The sequence below is a fragment of the Meriones unguiculatus genome (assembly GCF_030254825.1).
Source record: "Meriones unguiculatus strain TT.TT164.6M chromosome X unlocalized genomic scaffold, Bangor_MerUng_6.1 ChrX_unordered_Scaffold_31, whole genome shotgun sequence".
NCBI lineage: Eukaryota > Metazoa > Chordata > Mammalia > Rodentia > Muridae > Meriones > Meriones unguiculatus.
Window position 1 is genome coordinate 8,969,658 of NW_026843707.1, and position 22,780 is coordinate 8,992,437.

A 22,780-nucleotide genomic window follows, 5' to 3' on the forward strand; every position below is an offset into this window, starting at 1 on the left:
CATGTGTAGAGAAGGGGGAGGGACGGTGGGATTGGAAGGGAAGGAGGGAGGAGGCCAAGGGTTGTTACAAAATGAATAAAGTATAATTAAGTGAAATGGAAAAAGCAGAGTCTGAACAGATAAAAATCCAATATCTAAATGAAGCAGTCATTGTAGCAAAACAAATCTCTACCATTAAAGATGATGAATAAAACATTTAAAATAAAATGATAATGAATAATTCAAAAAATTGGTTTGTATGCAGGCATTCCTACAGGGAATTTTGTCAATCATTGGTTAATGGAAGAGGGCCCATAAGTGTTGCATAAGGAACATTGTTCAGCCATGAATGGTGTGGACCCTTGTGACTCCAGCACCTGAGATTTCAGAAACAGGCTGATCTCTGTGAATTTGAGGCCAGCCTAGTCTACACAGTAAGTCCAGGGTACTCAAGGCTATTAAGCATAATCCTGTCTTGAAAGCCCCCAAACCAAAAGCACACAAATATAAAAGTTACTCTATAAAGAACAAGCCATTCCTGATGACACCTAATTGACTAGGATCAGAGGGAAGAAAAAAAAGACCTCTGCTTTTCTGGTCTAGTCTGTTTGGTGATCTGTAGGCCTCCTGTATATTTATGGACATCTCTTTCTTTAAGTTGAAAAATTTTCTTCTATGATTTTCTTGAAAATATTTTCTGGACCTTGGAGCCTGGAGTCTTCTTTTCAATAAATTCCTCTTATTGCTAGATTTCATCTTTTCATGGTGTCCTTGATTTCTTGGATATTTTGTGTTTTGAACTTTTCTGATTTTACTTTTTCTTTGAGAGAAGTATCAATTTCTACGAGTGTTTCTTTAGCTCCATAGATTCTCCCTTCCGTCTCTTGTATTCTGTTGGTGATGCTTACCCCTGTGGTTCCTGAACTTTTCTCCAATTTCTCCTCCAGCTCCATGGTTTTCTCAGTTTGTGTTTTCCTTATTGATTCTAATTCTGTTTCCATGCCTTGCACCATTTCTTTCATCTGTTTGAATGTTGTTTCCTGACTCTCTATGATGGTCTCTATTATTTTGTTAATTTCCTTTCTATATGCCACTAATTTTCTCTCTACTTGTGTCTCTATTTTTTTGGCTATGTTTGCCAGTGTTTCTTTAAGAAATTTGTCTATTTCTTCTTTCTTTACCTCCAATTGACTGGCCAAGTCTATGAAAGTTTTGTTCATTTCCTCTTTAACTGACTGCATTTGCATGGTTATTGTTCTAAGACAGTTGTTTGTTTCCTCTTCATGGGCCTCAAATAATAGGGTACACATAGGTTTAAATTCATTTTCCTGTGTTTCTGATGAATTGGAGTATCCATCAATTTTGGGGGTTGCTGGTGAAGTCATGATGTCCTGATTTAAGTTGGAAGTGTTCTTTCGATGACCACTATCTATTGGCTTGTCTGAAACCTTCCCTGTTTATTTTTTGGGTTCTGCAGTTCAGACTGGTACTGTCTCTCTCTAGTGTCTGGAGAGTTCTTCAGAAAGCTGAGAGCAGCCCCATGTCCTCAGCATGTGCTGAGGACTAGCTCTACCTGTGAGAGAAAAGTAAGCAGACACAAACGGGGCAAATGCAGGCAGGCCTTATGTGTATATGTGTGTGTGTGTGTGTGTGTGTGTGTGTCTGTGTGTGTGTGTTTGTGTGTGTGTGTGTAAATGTGCATGGAAGTATGTCTCGAGGGACAGAGTGATAGATAATATTGAACTTTTAAGTATGTGGGAGGGGCTCTGCACTGTATATGTAGCAGGCACTACTTATGGTCCCAGCGCAATTTCAGGCATTAACTGCCTTAACTCCTCAATTGGACACACAGAGCAGGTTCTTCTTTGTCCCAAGTGACCCTGTGTTTCCCAAAGTGGGTATGTGGGTGGGAGTTGTTTGAGGTCTGGCTTCTGTTTTAGAAAGACCCTGGATCTGGGGCTCTGCAGATTCTCAAGGGTAAAATCTCTATCAGGCAGATCACTGGTCAGGGAAAGGGCTATCTGGGCTCTCTGTCCTCTGGTTTGACCCTGTTTTTTTAATGTGCTCTGCCAGCTCAGTGCTGCTGCCACTGCCAGGTTAGGAAATTCTGCTGCAGCTGGAGACCAAGATGCCAGGCCTGATGTTTTCTGCTAAGGCCTGGGGGGCCCTCCACTGTACTCTCCAAACTTGGGATGCCCAGCACTGGTGTGCTGAGATTTTATGGCGGGTCTGCTTGGTTTTGGTGGGTATCTAGCATAATATCTGTCACTGAGGGATTGGACAGGCCGTGCAGTCATGGTCTGAGTGACCTTATGGGGCCAGTATGTTGGCTAACAGATCCAGGACTCTGGGATGATGGTGCCACAGGTCTGGACTAGCAGTGCAGGGACCTCGATGTCGCAAATATATCTGGGCATAGGGTTGTTTTCTGAAAATGTTTCTCCAACCAAGGACCATGTATGGATATAACTTAGAACCTTTGCTCAGAGGAAGCTCATGGTAGCTCAATAACCAATTGGTTTCCCATAGTAAGGGAAACAGGGACCATCTCTGACAGGAAATCAATGGTAGGCTCTTTGACCTCCCAACTCCCCAAGGGAGGAACAGTCCTGCAAGGCCACAGAGGAGGACTTTGAAGCCAGTCCTAAAGATACCTGATAAAACAGGGCCAGATGAAATGGGAGTAGATCCTCCCCAATCCTTGGACTGGGAAAGGATCAGGGAGAAGCTATGGGAGGGAGGGTGGGATTACTAGCGAATAAGAAAATGGTATGTAGCTGGGATAGTGTTAATAAAATATAACTAATAATAATAAAAAATAATAATAAAATTAAATCTTTACAAACAAAGAGCCAGTTAATGAATGCCAAACTCAAAAAAAAAAAGTATTATTCATTCATGGGACTTTCAAAATCAAATTTCTCTTTTTGAATGTTACTATATTTTCTTGAGTTAGAAATTGTATTTTGTTATTACTGTATTTCTGGAAATTTCCCTTCAAAGGATGGAATATTCACTAAACTTTACAGACATTATGCATCATGATATGTTTCAGAAAGTATCATGAATCTACTTTTACCAGTTTGAAGTTAAAATCTTCAAGTGGGAACATGATCATGTGGGAAGAAGTCCATTCAGGGTGAATCTGAAATTTACCTAAGACATGTGTGAATTCAGAACCTATCCATTGTTTCCAGGCTAGCATGTGAAGGTTTTCATACATGTTGAAACCATAGGGTGTTGCCTTGAGATTGGTACTCTGGGCCTGTTTTCCTGTGTCATGTTTGGCATTTATTATGCTTATTTTGTCTCAGAGCTTTTCAGTCTTCCAATGCACTTGGCTGTTGTGTCTGTGAATAATCTACTCTATTAAAGCATATTTGTCAGTTCCAGCTTAACTGTGTCTCTGTATAATATTAATATTAAAAGGTTTCTCCCTCCTCAACAAACTTCCACCATTCCAATTATACAAGAAGCTGAGATGTATCACTGGAGTTCTTAGTTGTATTCAATTGAGAAATAGTAAAAAAAAAAAAAAAAAAAAAAAAAAAAGCAGACCTCCCCTATCGGTGGACTTGTGGTGTGGCATGCATGCAGAGGGTGGAAGAAGGGGGGACTGGGACAGGAGGAGGGAGGAAACCACAGGAAGGATACAAAGTGAATAAAGTGTAATTAATAAAAAATTAAAATAGATCTTCCAAAAAACAAATAAATAGTAGTTAATAAAAATTTAATTAGAAAATGACTAATACCCAGAATATGTAATAAACTCTAGAGGTCATCTTCAGTGCAAGCCTTTCCGTATTACACCATGAGCATCTTTCTTAACACATGTTGACGGCCATTTAATGACTGACCATAACAGGGAAATGTAAGAAAAGATACTTCACCATAGACTCTTCTCCATAGAAGAGTACAATCTTTGAATGTGACTCTATATCAAATTATGGGTTTCATCCAACAGTTTGTACAGATAGAAAAGCAACTGAAAATATATATCAGAAGTAAAACATCTAACAATGAAATCTGGATAATGGGTGTCTGGATGAAAATATTGCAACTGGAAAAAAAAAGGAACAAGCAAATAAGCATCATTCTTCTGTCCTGTCTGCATCATCACCTGCTTGCAGGTTCCTGCCTTGGTTTCTCTCAGCTGATTGTTACCGAGTATATATATATATATATATATATATATATATATATATATTCAATTCTTTCAGCCCAATGTTGTTTTGGTCATGACTGTTTCAAGAAAATGGACCCCAAATGAAGACAGCAAATGACATTTATTCATTCAATATTTAAAGAATTTATTTTTCTGAGGTCCAGAACTCAAATTCGAATTTCTGTGTCAGCAGGACTTATTATATGTAGGCGACAAATGGGACAAGTTGAGTTGTCAGATAGCCAACGATCAATGCATTTATGATGATATTCATGAAGGCAAGGTAGTATACGAATCTTACTGCCTTGTTTATACCTTGTAATACAAATACTGCACTGGTTTAATTTATCATGTTTACAAAAATCTCTTAGTTTTAAAGCGTTAATCTGTTGTTTGGTAAGTCCATTATGGTGGTTATTATGAACATGACTGAAGATGGTAAAATGAGTCAAAGATGGCAAAGAATCACTATCATCAGAAACTTCTGGATCGGTAACATGCCTTCCCTGTCTGGCTTCAGAGGGTGGGTGAGGTAGTATAAGTAAGTCGTTAGTGTCTTCACTTTGTGAGCTAGCTGATGAATTTATATTATTGACTACAGTATTGTCACGAGCCACTGGAGTAGGTAAAGTATGCCGATTGAATCTTAAATTGGAAAATGGTAAGGAATTTGTGATAGAATTACGGGTAGAACTGGAAATATCGCTCTCACCAGAATGAACTCTTCTATTATTTTCACTTGATGGTGAGTCAAAATCCTCTAACTGAATCGCAATGCAATTGTCATCGAGTATCTCAAAAACTCCTCTCTTGATGTACCCTGATGGTCCAAAAGGAGATGCAGCCACTGTAAAATCTAAACTAGTATTTGCGGTTTGATCAACAGAAATTATTTCAGAATCCTCTATACCTGTCTGATTAGGACAGAAGGATGTGTTTGCATTTTCTTCTTGATCAGTTTCCACAGGGACAAATTGAATTGGCTTTACAGCTGTAGACTGACTGTTACGATCAGTGTTCTCTGTCGATATGTGTTCTATCATTGGAGAAGATGTTCTTTGCAAATCAGATATAGACAAATCATCTCCCAATTGCAAACCTGTGTGACCATTAGAACCAAGGGAAGACTCATCCATCCTATGATGTGACTGGGTTTCAGACAATACATGAAGACCAGCTCTCACATCCTGAGTATGTGGAAGTGGCCTACTTCCTGTTGTTTCTCCAACTATCAGAACTTCTGGACTCTCACTTCTGGTGATTCTATCTTTAATACATGGCCCTTCGATTAAAACATCAGTTATATCTTCCTCTGGTGAGAAAGGAATTACACAGGTTGACTCAGGTCGTTGATGTTCCACTTCATTCTGGCTTTTCCTACTACAGTCATGGTAGGTATGTTCTGAAGGTAGTTCATGGTCAATTTGAGGACTTGTATTCCCATCATTAAAGGTAAATCTCATCTCTCCAGTGATGTCATTATTCTTTGGTTTGCACTGACTTTTTCTTGCCCCAAGCCCCCACTCCAGTATTTTTCTTTGTGTTATACTTTCAGATTGTTGAAAAGAGGTAATCTGGACTCTGTCAGAATCATCACTAGGCACAACATCTGAAGTGCTGGCTTCACCTGTACACATAAAACAGAAGTTAATCAAAATCAACTCTCAAAATTAGAGTGCATACTTCTTTCACACTGCTTCAAAAATAAATAAAATAACCCCAAAGATTCAGATATTTTAATCTGAATTCGTGTCATATTTCACATAGAATCAATAAAAGTCAAAAATGAAAAACATAAAAATCAAAATTTACACAGAGTTCAATTTTGCCTTTGAAATAACCTATCTTGTTCTAGATATATTTATGAAAATTTAAAGTGAATCAGAAGACATTTCCACTCAGTTTCAGAATCTCCTATATCACCTTCTAGAGTAATCTATTCTATTATATTAATATAACCAGCAACATGATACTTAAAACTTTAAAAAGATTTTTTTATCTTTCACTCATATTAAGGACACATATATGTATCTGTGTGAGCATATATCCAATGTGTGCAAATATTGTTAAAGCACTAAGGAATCAGATTCCCGAGATCTCCAATCCTAGACACATAACTGAAAAGGGGAATAGAAATTAGACATAGTTCCTGTCCAAGAACACAAGGTGATCTTCACTTATATTTTAAAAATTACTTATAACTTAAAAAGTAACTTATAACTTAAAACAAATTCTACACAGGGTGCAATATGAGTCTCAAAATTCAAATTGTATGTTTTAAAAATACTTTTACTCTATAACTTTATTTTTAATCTCATGAATTGCAAAAAATAAAACATGATAGTGGACATTTATTATACAGTAATATTTGTTATTCAACCCTGAGAAAGAAAGACTAATTCTTGATAGACCAATTATGGTAGGTTTTTTCAGTGAAGAACACACACCTGCTTGTATTAGGTGGGAATCTGTGTGTTAAAATCATTGAAAGCACACTTAACCTTGTAAAACTGTATAGAATTAAACATACACAAACACACACACACACACACACACACACACACACAGATAACTACCCATTATCACTACCAAAATTTTTCTGAGGATATTAACAGATGTACTTTGGGGAGGAGATTAGAATTATGCCAAATTTCATTTGTTGATATACAGTGTCTTTGTATGACTTCTGTAAAGAAGAAATAGAAGTGACAAACAAATACATGGAAAAATGGTAAATATCATTTGCCACCTTAGATGTGAGTGCATATCAAGATTCCATTGCAGTGCTCTCTCAATGACTGACAGTCTTTTACTACCATAATTGTTATTATTATAGCACACAGTTTACAATTTACAACCAAGAAAAAAAATAGTGTTTTGAGAATATTCCTTGTAAAAACCTTAAAAAAAGACTTTTAGTTTGCAACGTAAAACTTCAATCCCAACTAAATGTTTGTTCTGCTAAATTATAGAAAAAAATAGTTTTATTTAATGTAAGATGCTCAAAAAACTCAAATATAAAGAAATTTTAAAAATGTTGAATTTGGAGTATTCAGAGTTCACTGACATCTAGTTGAATCATTAAATCTTGGAAGCCCTTGGCTCCTCCTTCCTTTTATTTACTGAGACATACTACAAAACTTGAGTATTTCAGGTTCACCTGTTTGATACTCATGTGTTTTTTTTTTAAATATTGACTCAGATTGTAGATATCTCATTTGCTTTTTTATTATTTGCCATATATTCTCCAGCAATAACTTTGCCAAATATTAGTGCTCCATGCATTTAATATTTTATGATGCACCACTCCACTGATATTGGATCAGTTTAAATTACTGTGATGTAATGTAAGACAGTGGTTCACTCTCTGCCAAATTTTAGTAATAAAAGAAAGATGTTAGCCTGAATCTTAAAAAAATTCCAATAGGCACATCCTACAAGTGATTGTCTACACCTATTATCATCAAGTGGAAAAATCTCATAAAGGAACTCCAAAATAGAGAGCCATTATGTAACAGTGCTTTGAAATTTTGCTTCAAAAACAGTAATAACAAGGGGCCAAGAGGATAGCAGATCATGCCATGTCAAGGTTTGGTATTGTTCCCAAGGTCTAACAGGTATAGCAGGAAATCAGTTCTCCAGTACAGTGAGTGGTGACAGGAAAACATGGTGGTCAACAGCAAGAAAAGTAACAAGTTCATTTTGAAAGGCTCATTGTTAATTGGGTTTAATTCTAGTGTGAAGTGACTACAACTGAGATGTTTGGAAATGGAGCTGAAGATGAAGTGTTTCAGAAAATTTACACAGCATACACAATAGCAGAAAAATTTCAGGGTAGATGTATAGAAGAGAGAAGAACCCCTGTGATAGCTGTATTAACAAAGGGAAGGATAAAGGCCAAAGGAAAGAGTAGCAAGAGACAAAACAGAGGTAAAAATCCCACAGAACCCTTCACATATCACAACACAGATTTAAAATGCAACAAAACAGATATTTCAGGATTTACATACCTTAGAAAAACCCCAGAGAATCTTTGTTTTCAGTATTTTATTGGAAGAGTTGCAAGAATATATATTCAGCATGGTTCCTACAACAAAACTGCATAAAGACCTCACCAGTAAACATACAAATAGGGTTACAGTAACTCATAAGATTCCCCACTCCTAGATGAAGAGTTATAGGCAGTGGATGGTAAGAGTGTATAAATAGGGAGTTTCCTCCAAAGAACAGACAGGTTATCCATTCCACAAAGTAGCCAGCCTTAGACACATATAAACCTGAGCTACAGTAAATTTACTCAGTAGTCATTACATTTGTATATTACATTATTGAAAGGAGGGACCATGGTTTGAGAAGTTAGAGATAGATGGGAGGACTTTCAGGTGAGAGAGAGAGATTGAAATGATCAATGCAGCCACTCCTGATGAGACCAGATAGACTAGGATAGACTAGGATTAGAGGAAATGGGAGGAAGACCTCCCTTATCAGTGGACTGCGGGAGGGGTACACGTGGGAAGAGGGAGGGACAGTGGGATTGGGAGGGACGCAGGGAGGGGGGTACAGAGGTGATACAATGTGAATAAACTGTAATTAATAAAAATAAAAATAATTTAGAAAGATATAACTTCCTAATAAAGAACTATAATGATATATAAAAAGAAATGATGTAAATATAGTGTACTCATGTATAAAATTCTAAAAAGAAAACATAATATGCCTACAAACAGTTTTTAAACAAGGACCAGACTACTGCTGATGTAGTAACAAGATGATTCAGAGACAAAAGAAATTTCCACCATTATCAGTGGATTTGGGAGTGGCTTGGAAGTATATGAATTAGGGAGGGGATGAGGGAATATGCTAATATTGGCTACAAAGTGAATAAGCTGTACTTTATAAAAAATAAATGAATTTAAACAAAATAAAGAAGTCTACAAAACGTTTAAGCAAAATTGACAAGACTCCTGCTGATGCAGTAACAAGGTGAATCAGAGAGAAAGGAAGATTTCTTCCTTGACAGTCCACTGTGGATACCCAAAGCAAGTGTCCTGCAAGTATTCTTTGAATCCTGGCATGCAGAATAATTTTACTGAGAGAAAAAAATGCTTAAAAGCAGCAGCACAATGTTCCATTCAGAGAAAATCTAGTCTGCCGTAGGGTAGAGTGTGACTCACTAACACCTCAGCAGAAGGATGAGCAGAAGCAACTGTACAAAGATTCTATATAGCCAAACTCCAGCCAAGGAAAGCTTTATTGATTGTCTTTTCTCCTACCTAGAGACCTAAAGACACCTTTAGTTATAAAACCTCTTCCTAACTGATTGATCACATCATCTATTTGCAAGAGAAATAGCAGAAAGGGGAACATGAGGGAAATCTTTGTGATATTTTACTCTGCAAGATAGGTCAACGGCCACATTCTTAAATCTCATGGCCAAGGTACTCAAATGGACATTTAATGAATACTCCAGATATGATAGTGTATATTAGTTTTGTATTTCAAGTTAAATTATTATATAATATTCATTTTCCGTGGAATTATTTCTAGGCTTGTCTAACATGATTTTGATAATACGTGTGTTCTCCAAAATATATGACTAATATAGAGGCAAAAAATGAAGTAAGTTCCATTTAGATTTAAATCGTTTACCTATGTCTTTTGGATGATGTGTTTTAAACAGACTTTCTGTCATAATGCAATAACTTAAAGCCTATAAAATTAACTTACATAATGTACTACAGAAGTCAGTCTACTTTTCAGTGTTGTTAGAAAGTTTAAAAAGAAAGGGAAGGTGGTTTAAAATAATTGGTAAACATATCAGAACGGAAATGGTAAACATATGGAACTATTTTGATGTGGCATGATTTTTAAAATCCCAAATTAGTGCTGATCCTTAAAGACACAAAGAAAAAGTAAAATTTTCTTTGATTCATGCAATACTCAGAATCCTAGACAAATCACTGTATTTTAAAACAATGCAAAATGCTGTTGCTTATATGTAATATCGAGTTGGGCTCTTTTCTCAGATAATGTGTTGTTAGTAGGTTTAGTTTTTTTTGTTGTTTGTTTCTTTTATTTTAGTTGGGTTGGGTTATTGGGTTTGGATGTTGTTGTTGTTTCTATTTTTCTGGCTTATTTATTTATTTATTCATTCACTTATTTATTTATTTATTTATTTATTTATTTATTTATTTGTTTGTTTTTGGTCAACCTAACTCAATCTAGAGTCATCTGTGGATGAACTACAGCTGTGAAAATGCATCCATTTTATTGGCCTGTAGGCAGGTTTCCTGTGCAAATGTCTGGTCAGTGATTGATGTGAGAGAGCTAGTTCAATGTTGTTGCTGCCACACCTGGGAGAAAAGGATAGTATGGTGTAAGACAAAGGCTGAGCATGTCAGCAGAGCAAACCAGTAAGTAGTATTCTCTAACATCTCTTCTTCATTTCCTGCCTGCAGGTTTGTTCCTTGAGTTCTGCCTCGAAATTCTCTTCAGGGCAGATTATAGTTTACAATATAATACTGTAAATTAAAGTATACTTTATTATAAGATTACATGAACCTCTTTCTCCCCAATTTAATTTTGATTATGGTGTTTGACTAAAGAAATAAACTAAGACATATAATAATAGATAATATTTCTCTTTAACTACTAAGTAAGGCATAAGAAAGACAAGAGACAGACCTTCAGTGATACATCTCAAAACTTTTGAGCAAAATAATATCAGGGATGAGGGCATGTTCAGAGAATACATATTGGCAGGATTTTCCATATCATTCTCAATGTTTTGTTGATTTGGAGTTGAAATAAATTACCTATCATACAAAATCAATATGCTGGGTCTACAATAGTATATATAAGAGCATGCTACAAAACCTAAATTTATATTGTATGCTCTAGGGAAACAATATAATACTATTTTCAAGTAGAAAACTTTTAATAATCCTTGGCACTAGAGTAAAAATTCGTATTTCACATTGTGAAAAAAATATAAATTCTTTGGTTAGGATACATATTTGTTTTTATTTATTCAAGGTTACTATTACAGTCACTATTATGGCATGGAGATACCCCTCGGAAGATGCACTTTATGTTGTATGAAACCAGAAGCATTTTTGGTAATTTCACAGTAGGTAAGTCACAGTATGGTGCCTAAACTTAGTTTTAACCAATCATAATAATTTCTCAAGATTAAAAATGCCTCCATAGACAGACATATTTGGCTAAGGATAAGAGATAGTTGGTTATCATAATGAAACATTGTTTGCACTGTTGAAATTCTCCTGCATCTTACTTTATAAAAGAGAACTATAAATTGCTAACATATATGTAAAATTGATAACTATCACTAAATACTAGAGAGTATTATAAAAATAAATGGCTATGTTAACAATCCTCCTGAAAATGGATGTCAAAAAATTAATGAAAGTTCCATGTCAGAAATTGACAATTTACTGGAACCCATTTTATTGAATAGCCATTCTTTGGAAGAGAATTAAAAAAAAAAATCTGTAACAGTATGTTCACTGAATTCAGTGGTGACCTAGTTCAGGTCCAAAGACAGTCAATTAGCCAAACTTCAAAAGGCAGTTCAAACATGCTGAAATGAACTCAACATGGACAATACATGGATTTCTGGCAGTTAGATCAATGTCAGCATAACCCAGGAACTCGTTATGATAGTTCCCTGGCTACCAAAAGGAGCAATTTGCTTTACCTCTAGCAAAAGGAATGTCTTGCTCTCCAATTAACATATTCCTATGATGCCTATGAGCATATCAAGTTCCATGCTAGCCACTAGGTTCTCCCATTCCCTACACAAAAAATGCCCTTCAAATCACCCATAGCTACCCTGGCCTCCCCCAGCTACTGATCCTACTTATAATCTAGATATTCTCACTAGGTATTCTTTATTGTCCATCTCCTGCTATTCTCCCATCTCTTACAGAAAACTCTGGTGTTGCCCAGAATGCTAGATATGTTTATTCTACCTTTCCTTTCTTTTTGCTGTGCATACTTCCAAATGCCTCTGGCTGTTCTCTTTTTCATGCTACAATAAATCCTTTCCATATGGTGGAACAATTATGTTGTCACTTGATATAACTTACTTTCCATCCATGAACTTTCTCTCCAATTTTGTGAATTTCTGCATCGTTTCCTAGTCTGACTTCTGGTAGATGGACCCACCATCAGTGTATCACTTGCATTTCTCTTTGATTTACTTGGCCTTTCAAGCACAGGCTTGGATGGTGTATTTTCCACTTGTCTCTGGTTGTCCTCCATATTTTCTTCTCCATGAAATCTTGTAACATGTTTTGCAGCTGGGTTCTCATAATTATTCTTAGGACCACTTCCTTTCACAGAATTAAGAATGTGTGAATTGTTCAGTGGTCCCCCTTTCCATGATGGAGATATTCTTTTTTCTCTTCCTGGTTTGACTTCATATTGTTCAAAGGTATTTGGCTGGTAATTAGGAGTATCATATCTAAGCATATTATGTATAGGGCCTTCTTTACCTGTTATCAAAATAAGAAGTAAGAAGGGATTCTAAATATCAAACACATCATAAAATACTTCTCAAAATTTGTTTTATAACCTGCATAGGTCCTCTGCCTATATTTTATGGCTGTTACCTTTGTGTTTTTCAGGGAATACAAACATTGAGACTGGGTGTGATCCTGACTTCTTGCCTATTTTTTTTCTTACTATTGGGTTATTTTTGTCTGTCCTCGATATAAGGGATTTAGTACTGTCTTACTGTATCTTGTTTTGCCACGTTTGGTTGCTGTTTTTTGGAGGCCTGTTGTTTTCTAAAGGAAAACAGAGGCAGAGTATATCTTGGGGTAGAGGTGATGTGGAGTGGAGCTAGAGGAATATAAATAGGTAAAATTGTAATAGGGGAGTACTGTATGAGAGAATAATTTATTTTCTTTAATAAAAATTCCACATGAAAAAGAACCTAATGAATTATCTCATTCATGAATTAAAATCTTTCAGAATCAATGCCTTTGCTTATATAAACAATATTAATTAAAAGAAGGAGAGTACAAATTCATTTTAGCAAGCTTAATTTGTTCCTGGATAAGTTTAGAAACGTCTTAGACAAAATCAAAAACTGCTTTTTTAAATTTTATTTTGAAAGGTTATCTCCACCAACAAAATAAGCCAATTTCAGTCAGGTAAAATGTTAAAATAATAAGCATGGAATCTTATGAATGTAGAGAGAGTGAGGAAAACCTGGAGGGGCTGGAGCTCAACAGCGAGAGCGAAAGAACCAAAAAATCTCTGCAAAGTAGTCTTTTCTGAGACTAATACTCCAAGGACCATTCTTAGAGATAACTTAGAACCCCTGCAGAGATGTAACCTATGGCAGTTTAGTGTCTAAGTGTGATCCCTAGAAATAGGAACAGGAACTGTCTCTGACATGAACTTGATGGCTGGCTCTTTGACACCTACTCCTCCCCCGATGGGGGAGCAGTATGTAGCCAGTACTGATGAGATCTGATAGGCTAAGGTCAGAGGGAAGGAGAGGAGGATCTCGCCTATCAGTGTACTTGGGTAGAGGCATGGTGGAAGATGAATTTGGGAGGTGGGATGGTGGATAGAGATGAGTGAGGGGACTAAAGCTGGGATAAAAAAAATGAATAAAGTATAATTTATAAAAAAGGAATATTTCTTTTTAAAGGGAAAAATGTTTTAAAAAATAATTTAATTTTTTACAGCAGGTTTGGTTTCACCAGCTTCAGGGGACAAGACCAGATAAAGTCACACCCAGATTATGGGGGAGAGTGTTTTCATTGATTGTAGGGAAGGTACATGACATGTCTGCCACACAGTGGACTTGTCCCCATATTTGGAAGTACACTGGTTCCAACTCTCCAAGGTGAAATGAACTCCAGATAAGTACTGTCAATACACAACATGTTTCTCCTTACTTACTTCTCCCTGGGGGTGTGATCCTTCTTCCGCTCCCTGGTTTTGGGACTACCCTTCTCCAACAATCAAAGTTTCAAATGCACACCTAAGGCAAAATTTCGATGCCTACATTCCCTAAATTGCCTAACATCTATGTCTTTGAGCATCCTGTTAGGTCCAGGAGTTTCTTCATGAGCTGCACCGAGAAAGCAGGTGCTCAGGCCTAAACTCAAAGACTGCTTCAACTGCACTTCCCTAGCTGCAGGTGGTCCCACAAATGTTAGAGAGCAAGAGAAACAGCCTGCCCTTCCTGGACTTGAGCAACTTTACAGCTTTTGGAACCCTTGCCTCATTGATGATGACAAATGTCAGAACGAAGCAGTCATAAACAAATACTCTACCACTTGTTCATTTATGATCAACAAAAAGCTTGGATGGTGGGTTTCAGATGTAGGATAAGCAGCTGAGGTGCCTTTTGTAACCAGGTGAACCTGACTTCCAGGTTCTTCCAGCATCTCTCAGTCCCTAACCATTACAAGACACAGCTGACATACCCCACCCCCTATCCTGAAATGTCCAGCCTAGGGACAGGAGCTTCCTCATCTCCAGAGGCTCTTCACTATATAATCCAGATATTTTGCTTCCCTTCTCTCTTTCTACATTTCCTCTCTACTCTCTGCTTTCCCTCTGTACTTTCTCTGCACACACACACTTTCTCTTTGCCTCTGCATGGAGACTCACCTGGCTCCATTCATTGGGACCAGTGAATGTACCTAGAGTTGCTCCAGTAAACTTGCATGTAAATACTTTAATTTGCATTGAATTAGCTTGTTTCACAGGTAGAAATAAACATAACCTAACACTCTTATAGGAGTTATCAAAAATCAATCAGTTTTAGTCCATGATGGAGATACTAATATGATCAAACAAATTATTGCAGTTACGGCTCAATACTAATGTTTTAGTTCAAGTTTCAATTTTATTTCCTTTTCATTAATTATTTATACTTTTATATGACATATTGTACCTTTTATTTCTAGGGTATCTTTGATAATACATGTATTTTTGGTAATGCATGGAATTGTTTTAACTACAAGTCTATTGTAGACAAAGGCAAATGAAAACAAAAATTGTAACTCATACTGTTACCAGGAATTTGAGTTAGCCAGAAAGTTTAGATCAGATGAAGTGAGTATGTATATCTACTACACTCCATATAAAATCCTGTTAAAGAATTGTAGGAAAGGCTAGGGTAAGTTTGTGCACAGTGAGGTAACACTTAAAATGACCACCCCACTGTTGGAGAAAATGTAGACATGAAACAGAAAAATTCAGAGGCTTCTCAAAGTGTCAGCTGGCAGTCAGCCAGGCAATCTCTCTGAAGCAGAGAAAATAGCAAATATTATGGGATGGTCCTTCCAATTATAAGAGGGAATGTTGAAGAAGGAGAAGAGTTTGTTAGAGTAGGAAATAGCATAGCATGAGAACAGTACAGGATCTGAGACATGCCAGAAAGCTAATTTGGAGCCTTAGATAATCATAATGGGTAAATGTTACTAGTTACCAGAGGGGCCTGGAGGTTGGTTGGGGTTTTGTTATGTAGTGACATGTATATGCCAACGGAATAATTGGACCTACCTGGCTGACAGAAACATTCCTAGAGTCTCCCCACTGGAATAAAGTAATATCTGTACTTACGTCTTGAATTGTATCAGCACAATCATTTTTAAATGTTAAACTATGTCCACTAGGAAGGAACATGAGGATCTCAACTGAGACTTATTAATGGAATACAATATATGAATTTTCTTTGGATGATGTTGTATTTATGACCTCTCAGAAGAAAAAAAAATGATAATATATAGCAAACCACATATTAAGATAATAAGTATTTTTAAACATTGTGGGAATGCACACAGAAAGTGGACCAAAATGCTATCTCAAGCTGTTTATACTGGCCACCACAGAAATATGCTATTTCTCACACTCACATTGAGTAGAAGTACCTGGAAAATATTCTACTGAAACAATATTCCTTCTTGTAGAAAATTTAAAAAAAGTTTACTGATATACAATGTATTGGATTATTAGCATCTCATTGTTTAGCTCTAAATATATTTAATTCATGTTTATGATAACATTCAGAAGCTTCATGTCATGCATAGCCAAAGTTTCTAGAACATTACAATCAGTGAAAATTGAGGTCCCTTATTTTCAGTTTATTCTTAATAATCAAAAGTTTTGGGGTCTCGTTTCTTCCTATCATCTGTCTTCTAGTAGCTGAAACTGAAATCATTGCTTTGGTTATGTATCCTTGTACTACTTTAGTCTTGGAAAATTTAGACTCAAACTGTGGGTTTTTGACTTGCCTCTCTTTGGATTCCAAATTATTTCATGTAAATTTCCATACAAATGACAAATGATCATTCTGTGATCATTGATTTTCTTTAGTAAAGATAACACTTTTTACTCTGTTGACATCTCAATTGGTTAAATTGCCTTGATCACTATGGTCATGTACAAAATTTGTTATCTCTACTTTTTTTTCGTTGTCATACATTCAGATTGTTTGAAATCAAATAGTTGTTCTATAGTAGAATTAATAGTTGGAACAAAAGAAAAATAGTCTTCTCCATGTGACACCAAAAAAACAAAGGAAGTAAGAAAGTATCTAAATAACCAGATTTAGTTAAATGTAGTGTTTTGAAGATTCACTTCAGATGAAACTCTCAGAAAAAATGTAACATTTCTTAAGATTTTATATAGATTTAATGTTTATATATTATTTCTCAAACTCTACAGTCTAAATTTGAAGAAAGGAGCAGTTTAAATTCATTTTAAAGGTCTGAATATATTTATAGAAAAATCTATAGCAATTTATATAAAACTATACACCATTGGGAAGATATGCCAGAAAAGAAGTCTTAACAGTATATGCTAATACATCCAAACAAGCATATTGCAGTTAATATTCAATTCTGGTGGTTAGCTAAAAAATGCATTATTGTAAATGTTTCATTACTCTAAAAACATTACCCTTTATGTTCATGCATGTATTGGTCTTTATAATATACATCCTTGTTTTAAGTGATGACTATTGTAGACAGTAGCAAAATGAAGCAAAGTTTAAATGCTTTAAATAATTTGAGGAATTCTTAGTGCTTCAGTGATTTTAAGTTTAGAAGAATTGCTTATTAGTCCATATTATTAGAATAAACATAACATATACCTGCATGTAAGCACTCACAGAAGAACGAAACTATTACAGTAGACTATTCTTTAGATATATTTAAGGCAGTTTTCAAAAACAATGTTTTATGACTTTGGTTAGTAACATTCCCCATATTCAGTGAAAGAAAAACGTAGTACTATCTGTGGCTACAGCAGTTTATTTTTCAAAGCAGACACTATTGACATATAGAACAGAGAAGTATATTTAGAAAAAAATTCCTCCTAACTGTAGGAAGTTTGGTAATATTCTTGTTATCATCACACTAAAACACACTAGACATAAGAAACATCACATCCCCTTTCCTTGGAGTGATTATTAGCAATTGTATCAAAAACTTTAAGAACTGTTCCCCAGGAACAGGTAAGGTGGCTTTCAGTTCAGATCAACTTGATTATAGAATGTTATTACTTAGGGATATTGAAACTTTTGAATGTGTCTGTTCTCAAAAAGAAGGCATAAAAAATTTAAACAAATATATTTTAAAACATAATGAATACCAGTACCTAACAGAAAGTATGAAAGAGTAGTAGACTGAATAATTGCCAAAAAATTAATAAATAACAAGTCCAAACTGTTGTAATATTAGTTGTTTTTTATACAATATTTCCAGGAAGAAGCTTTTTTTTTAATTGAAGAAACTTCTATATAGATTAGTTTTTGAATTTACTATGAGAGTTTAGTTTCTCTGCACAGCCTTAAGCGTAAATAATTTCTACATGGTTAATTTGATATGATAGACAATTTCTCTTGCTATGATTTTTGAATTGGTAAAACTACAATCTCTTTAGTTGTTTTAAGTATGCTAATAACATTGTATATTTCACACTGGGAGAAAATAAGAAATAGTGAAGTTAGAGATAGATTTCTCAGTATCAGTATTATTGACTCAGGTGTCTACATTGCTATACTGGAGAACACTGTCAGATATTTGGCAACTTTTAGCAAGTCTCTCCTTAACAGAATTGTCCACAATCACAATTATACCATGACTAACAATATTCTTCCCCATTTCAGATCCACTTGATTAGAGCTTTTCCAACATGGAGTTTGGGTACTGAGGATGTTGAATTCCTGAATTTTTGTAATAATGACAATGTAAGTTATAAAAAATGGCGGATATTGTAAGTCACCATATAAGACTTGTCAATATATACTAAGATATCACCTCATTAACAATAAAAATAAATTCAACTGTTCTAATTCACAGAATCATTGCAGTTCCTGGAGAAAATATTCTACTGAAAAGGTATTCATTGTAGAAGGTAGCTAAAGCCTGTGTGCTCTCCAGAAAGGGGTACATGAACTCTGTGGCTTCCTCCTAGAGGGTGCAGCCTTGCCAGGGCACAGAGAATGATGATGCAGCCAGTTCTGATGAGACCTCAGAAGCTAGGGTCAGATAGAAGGGGTGGAGACCTGGGTAAAGGGCATAGGCATGGAAGAGAGATGCTAAGTAGGATTGGGAGGAGACATGGGAGGAGGCTGCAGTGGGATGAAAAGTAAATAAATTATAATAAGTAAATAAAAATAAATTTCAAATGTTTGTACTGGTGAGTAATATTTTTAATCTGGTTTTGCTGAATTCTATAAATTATCTAATTTATTTTTCAAAGGATGCTAAGAAAACATACATTGTAAAGGAAGACAAGCATATCACTCCTTTCAGTAAATTTAGATGTGACTTACTTTCTATAGGTGCTCCTTCTTTTAGAAGATTTGGGTGCGTGATTCTTGCATGATTTATGATAGGTGGACTTGCAGTCATTGTTTCAGATCTATGTTCTTCTGACACAAATGACATTACAAATATTAAGTCATATTCAGAATTTTCAGTTTGTGTCTGGTTGTTCTCCATACATTCTCCTGCAAGAAATTTTGTTAAGTATTTTATTTGCTTTCTTAATTTTGGATTAAAGTCTTAAAATTAACTTATATCAAGATAGCACAGTGTCTTGAATTTCTCTGGTTTGTGACTTAAAAAATGTTGAATTTTCTTTTTTCCTCTTGCAACATGTTTTCATATTCTTTCAGAAGACTAGCTAGATTTCTAAAAAATCAAACAAGGAATATTACATAAGACCACTTATCTAGCTGGACAAATTAACATGAAAAGAAATTAAAAAGAACTCCAAAACTATAACATGAATTTTCTTAAAAAAATGCATACAGTTTGTTTATAAAGAGCATAGATTGATTACCAAGACTTGGCTATTTTACATAGTTTAAAATTTTCAAAATTAATACATTTGATAATACACAGCATAATTTTTAATTAATTTCTCTTTTAATTACAATTTATTCATTTTGTATCACATCAGTAGCCCCCTCTCTAGAACCCTCCCAATTCTAGCATTCCTCCCTCATCTCTTCCTATGCCTTTCCCCAAGTCCAAAGATAGGGGCAGTCCTCCTCCCCTTCCATCTGACCCTAGCCTATGAGGTCGCATCAGGACTGGCTGCACTGTTTTCCTCTGGAATGGTAAGGCTCTTCCCAAGGCTCCCCCATCAGAAGGAGATGATCAAAGAGCCAGCCACTAGTAAGGGGAACAGGGGCTGTCTCTGAGAGCATAGTATTATAAGCAAAAGGAGAAGAAATGTTTGGATCATTTCCCTTGAGAAAGACTCATCTTATCCTAAATAAATTTAAAGAAATTTAAATGAGAATAAAAATATTATATTTTAATATTTCTCTCAGCATACAACATCGTAGACTACTATAGAAAACCTGTCAATAAATTCATTGAGGTTCATGGTAATTACATTTTTATGATCATTTACAGTACTCTTTTTTAATGCTTTAGTAATTACACTTTATTCACTTTGTATTCCCTCTGTGGTTCCTTCCCTCCTCCTGCCCCAATCCCTCCCTTCTTCACCCACTGCATGCATGCTTCTCCCCATGTCCACTGATAGCTAGGTCTTCTTTTTCTTTCTCCTGATCTTAGTCAATTAGGTCTCATCAGGAGTGGCTGCATTGTCTTCTTCTGTGGACTGGTATTGCTGCTTACCCCTCATGGGGAGTTAATTAAAGAGCAGTCCAATCAGTTCATGTCAGATAGAGTCCCTGATCCTATTACAATGGTACCCACTTGGATTCTATAGTACTACTTGTTGATAGTTCATTGAATGGTGTGGTTTTCATAATTCATGAGGTTAAGTCATAGGAATATTGAAGATCATAAAAAAATTAAACAAGTTATATAGGTTTAAATTAGTTTAAATACTCTTAATGTTGCTAGATTCTAGAAGTGACATAAATTGCCTCTCAAAACAAATGAGTATATTGATTCTAGCCTTATATACTTGTAATAAAACCAAAAGAGACAAATTGTTAAAATAAACCCTCCACAGACAGACATAAGGCTACAACTATAAATATCAGATTATAGTGAGTCTTTTAAGATAATATTCACCCCCATTTCATACTGGAGAAAATTGAAGTCCTGTGGATAAATTTCATAACATCAATACATCAATATTCTTCAGTTTGGGAGCCTAACAGCAGCTCAGGGACACTATCCTTTGAGTTGTAGGATGTCTAACAGAATTTTTGGACTCTCAAGGCTAGTTGAATACATCACCACACTTATTCTTAATTCTGGTAACCCACAAGTATTTCATGGCATCTATGTAGGCCCTGTTGGGAAAGACATTTGTTTCCAATTAAGTTCTATTTGATTTAAGTTTTATATTTCTATTTGTTGTGAAAAGTGGTGTATGACCAATAGCTCAAAAAAAAAAAAAAAACAACCAATAGAATTGCTACTAGATATATGAAATTGTTGAAGATAATACACTTTATGTAAAGGTATCATCAGAATATGGCCAAATAGCATCTCAAAACATTTTCAACAGCTATCATTACAATAAATAAACATCAAATTTCACAGATTTGCTAATGCTGGTTGCATATGTATCATTTTCTACTACAAATGCATTTATGGTCAGTTCAATAACATCACCTCATGATTTTGGTCTTCACAAAAATCATTGCCTTTACTTGAAAGATAAGATGAGAGATAACAAGCTGTGTCTGGGTGCTCCTATGAATTATTTCAGTGCAGATCACATGCGAATAAACTCCAATCCAGAGATGTAAATATGGTAGTGTTTTGTTAATCACAAAATGGTTGAGAGAACATCTTTTTTTGTTTGTTTGTTTGAACATGTATAATTTAGTGATTGTTCCTTTAATGTAAACACATAGAAATATCTACTATTTATTTATTTATTAGGAGCTCATAGGTAGTCATGGTCTTTTTTTTTTTAATCAGTTACATTTTATTAACTCTGTATCCCAGCCTTGTCCCAATCCCTCATTCCCTCCCAGTCCCTCCCTCCCTCCCTCATCTCCCCCGTGCCCCTTTATAAGTCCACTGATAGGGGGGACCTCCTTTCCATTCATCTGATCCTGTTTTATCAGGTATCTTCAGGACTGGCTGCAAAGCCCTCCTCTGTGGCCTAACAGACTGCTCCTCCCTTCGGGGGTAGGGAGACCAAAGAGCCAGTCATTGAGTTCCTGTTAGAAATAGTCCCTGTTCCCCTCACTTTGGGAAACCAATTGGTTACTGAGCTACCACAGGCTACATCTGAGTGGAGGTTCTAGGTTATATCCATACATGGTCCTTGGTTGAATGTCAGTCTCAGAAAAAACCCTGTGCCCAGATATATTTGGTCCTTGTGGAGCTCCTATCCTTTCCCCATCAGACTAATTCCCCTTCTTTCTTATGATTCCCTGTACTCTGCCAAAGGTTTGGTCATGAGTCTTTGCTTTGAAAACACTGCTAGTTAGACTCTTTCAGATGCGCTCAGTAGACTCCTGTCATACGTTCAATGCACATCCCATCTGTCTTTCTAAATGAGGATTGATCATCTTACCCCATGTCCGCTCAATTGATTATCTTTTTTAGGTGTATAGATTTCATTATGTTTATCATATCTTATAGGTCTATATAAGTGAGTATATCCCATGTTTTTCTTTCTCCTTCTGGGATATTTCACTCAGAATGATCTTTTCTAGATCCCACCATTTGCTTGCAAATTTCATGATTTCCTCCTTTTTGATTGCTGAGTAGGATTACATTGTATAAAATTACCACAATTTCTGTACCCATTCCACCGTTGATGGACATCTGGGTTGTTTCCAGGTTCTGGCTATTACAAATAGAGCTGCTATAAACATGGTTGAGCAAGTGTCCTTTTTGTGTACTTGAACAAACTTTGGGTATATACCTAGCAGTGGTATAGCTGGGTCTGGAGGAAGCACTATTCCTATTTGTCTTAGAAAGCGCCAGATAGCTTTCCAGAGTGGTTGTACCAGTTTACATTCCCACCAGCAGTGGAGGAGGGTTCCCCTTTCTCCACAACCTCTGCAGCATGTGCTATCGCTTGAGTTTTTCATCTTGGCCATTCTGATGGGTGTAAGGTGATATCTCAGGGTCGTTTTGATTTGCATTTCCCTGATGGCTAATGAGGATGAGCACACTCAATGGT